Source organism: Myotis lucifugus, unplaced genomic scaffold, assembly GCF_000147115.1.
Source record: "Myotis lucifugus unplaced genomic scaffold, Myoluc2.0 scaffold_56, whole genome shotgun sequence".
Taxonomy (NCBI): domain Eukaryota; kingdom Metazoa; phylum Chordata; class Mammalia; order Chiroptera; family Vespertilionidae; genus Myotis; species Myotis lucifugus.
In genome coordinates, this window is record NW_005871104.1 from 267,652 (window position 1) to 270,767 (window position 3,116).

General features: G+C 46.2%; 1 pseudogene; it reads right to left on the bottom strand.

The window, feature by feature from the left end:
• Window positions 1-2,090: 2,090 nt before the first annotated feature.
• On the bottom strand, window positions 2,091-2,902 carry LOC106697237 (annotated as a pseudogene).
• Between the last annotated feature and the right edge of the window lie 214 nt (window positions 2,903-3,116).

The following is a 3,116-nucleotide window of genomic DNA, read 5'->3' on the forward strand; positions in this document are numbered from 1 at the left end:
CCAGCTCCAGCTCCTGCTAAGCGTGTGGAGCTGCCTTCCAGGAATTTGCAGGAGTTGCAGTTTTGGCCTCCCCAAGCTCCCCCTTCCAACTCTACAGCCAAGTCTCAACCATTGTCACCTCAGCGGTGAAAGGGTCCCTGACTCAGACCACAGACAGAGTTAGCCATCTTACATACCTCTCCCCTAGCTCTTAATTCCTTTCTTTCTTAGAATACCTCTGGGAAAAAAGGTGATAATCATAAGTATTTGGCCCTGTACTGAGGCCTTATACAATGACCTCATTGAACCCTTTTTTTTTTTCATTGAACCTTTTTTTGCTGGTGTTGTGTAATATATATGACAGACATCCTGAGGGCAGGACCATCTCTATCATCTTGATATCCCCAGCGCCCAGCTCGGTGCTCGGCTCTAGACTGAACCTAATAAAGGTTTGTCGGATGAATGAATAAGTGAAGTATGAACTGTACATCTTACCTTACAAATACTGACTTTTGAGGAGAAGAATCCATCTGTGGGTCCCTAGTTGCCCAGAAGGGCTTGCACTTGATAGCTATTTCTGTTAACATCCACATTTACATATCCCTTATCATTGCTCACCATCACCACCCATTGACAGATGGGTTGCTAAGGGAAACGCAGGTGTTTAGGGGATGCCCTAACTTTGGAAGTTGATAAAGGGGCATCATGGGGGCGTGGGTCCAGGGCAGTGCCGTCCAGTAGAACTTTCCACAGTGATGAAACTGTTCTAAAGGAGGCAAGTTCGCACAGGTCCTTCCAGCTCCTGAGCTCCCAGTAGTGACCTTTTTTGCACCTACATCATAATTCAGTTTCTCCCCTGCCTCATCCTGCTTCCCTCCCTCCCCATAGCTGTTGGTCCTGAAAGTATCCGCAATAAAATTCCTGCATGCAGATCTCTCAGTCTACTTCCCAGAGAACCCAGGTCTCAATCAGCACAGTAATAGCAGTGTAATATCTGTGGAGGGATTGCTGATATTTGGGCCATGAATTTGCCATCTGGGGTCTAGAGAAATTATAAACCAACTTTTCCTATAATGGCCCCTGGTACCTAAACTGGGAGATGAAAAACAGCCCAGCTCCCGCCCTGCTTCTAGGATACTACATTCCCATCTGCACCCAGCATCTGGTGCTGTCGTCCTTAAGCAGAGGCCAAGCGTGAGAGCCAACGGAAAGCCCACAGTTCACTGACCTCAGATGGTTCTCTCAAGCTCCTGCCATACCCAAACGACTGCCAGGTTGCTCTGAGTTCCCTGGTGTGACAGCAGGCCCCAGGGAGCTTTGGAGGGCGGAGAACAATCTGACATTGACAGAAGAGACAGCCTGTGGAGGAGGGGACTCCAGGCAGCACAAGTCAGAAGCCACTTGCAGGGCTTCTCTGCTGTGTGGCACAGAGAGAGTAGAAGGCAGGTCGCTGGGTGTACACATTTGCTGAGTGTGTCTATGTTCCGTGGGCAAGCAATAGGTACCTTATAAGTATTACCTAATTTAATTTGTACAACCCTTATGTGTCAGGAACTCTGATCCTGTTTTCAATGAGAACTAACTCACACAAGTTTGCACCACTTGTAAGTGGAGCTGTTGGGATTCAAACCAAGGACTTTCTGATTCTAACGTCTACCTTCCTTTCCTACCACTCCCATACTGGCCTCCTGTTGTGACTGCAAACCTAGAAGCTCTAATGCTTCTGACTATCTGGGCTGGATGGGCCCTTTAGAAGCGACCCAGTTCAGGAACATGGCTAGTAGCTGCTAAGCTATGTGCCAATGCTGATCCCTTGGTGATACATGACTAGAAGACTATGTTGAGAAAAATTCTGAGGCTGATTCCCAAGAGTACCTGATCAATTAGTGACATCTGCTATGACCAGAGTACATGTGGCAGAATGTAGGTCTGGTCTTAGTCGTCCCAGAACTGGTCTGACCTCCTCATGTCACAAATGGAAAAACTACAGCCCAAAAAGTGATGAGACTCAAGTAAGATACAAATTTGGATTTTTCCCTTTGTCTCCTGAGATCAGTCTGCCTTTTTTTTTTCATTTTAAGTTTTTAATGAAAGTTGTATATGATATCATTTTATTCCTGCAGCTTCTCAATTGTTTCTTCCTTGTATTTTCCCTTTTCCTTTCCTATTTGGCGAGATTTGGCTTTACGTTCAAGGATCTTTTTGTGGTCTTTGTCCAGCTTTAGTCTAGTGATAACCACCTTGCTGGGGTGAATGCCCACATGAACAGTTGTACCATTAGCTTTCTCCCGTTGCACTCGTTCAATGTAGATGACATATTTCTTCCTGTAAACCTGGACTACTTTGGCAATTTGCTGCCCTTTGTAATGTCCTCGAGCAACCTGAACTTCATCATCCTTTCGGATGGGCATGGATTGAACATTGTACTTCTGTCTCAGCTCTTTGGAAAGAGGAGAAGACATAATCTTCCTTCAAATGTGGGAAGGTGCATTGAAATACCTTTTACAGCCCTAGCTGGTTTGGCTCAGTGAATAGAGCATCAGCCTGTGGACTGAAGGGTCCTGGGTTCAATTCTCATCAAGGACATGTAACCTCAGTGTGTGGAAGACAACCAATCACATCAATATTTCTCTCTCTGTCTCTCCCCCTCCCTTCCACTCTCTCTAAAAATCAATGGATGAGGATTAATGAAAAAAGAAAAAGAGCCCTAGCCAGTCGGGCTCAGTGTAGAGTGTCAGCCTGCAAACTGAAGGGTCCCCGGTTTGATTCTGGTCAAGGGCACATGCCCGAGGGCCTGCTGGAGGCAGCCTATCAATGATTCTCTCCCATCATTGATGTTTCTTAAAAAAAAAAAAAAAAAAAGAAAGAAATACCTTTTACAGTTCTTGCTTCAGTCAGAAGTCATAAAGGGATTGAACTTCATTTTGACCGCTGGCGCTCCTACAATGGCCGCAAGAGGGAAAGGCTCAGTCTGCCTTTTGTGACCTGCCTCAGATCCTGGCAAAGGGGCTGTTTGCTGTATGTAAGCTCACAAATACCCACTTTGGGTGGCATTCAAATTGGTGGTGAAGCCCTGGCCAGATAGCTCCGTTGGTTGGAGCATTGTCCTGATGTGCCAAGGTTGTGGATTTGGTCCC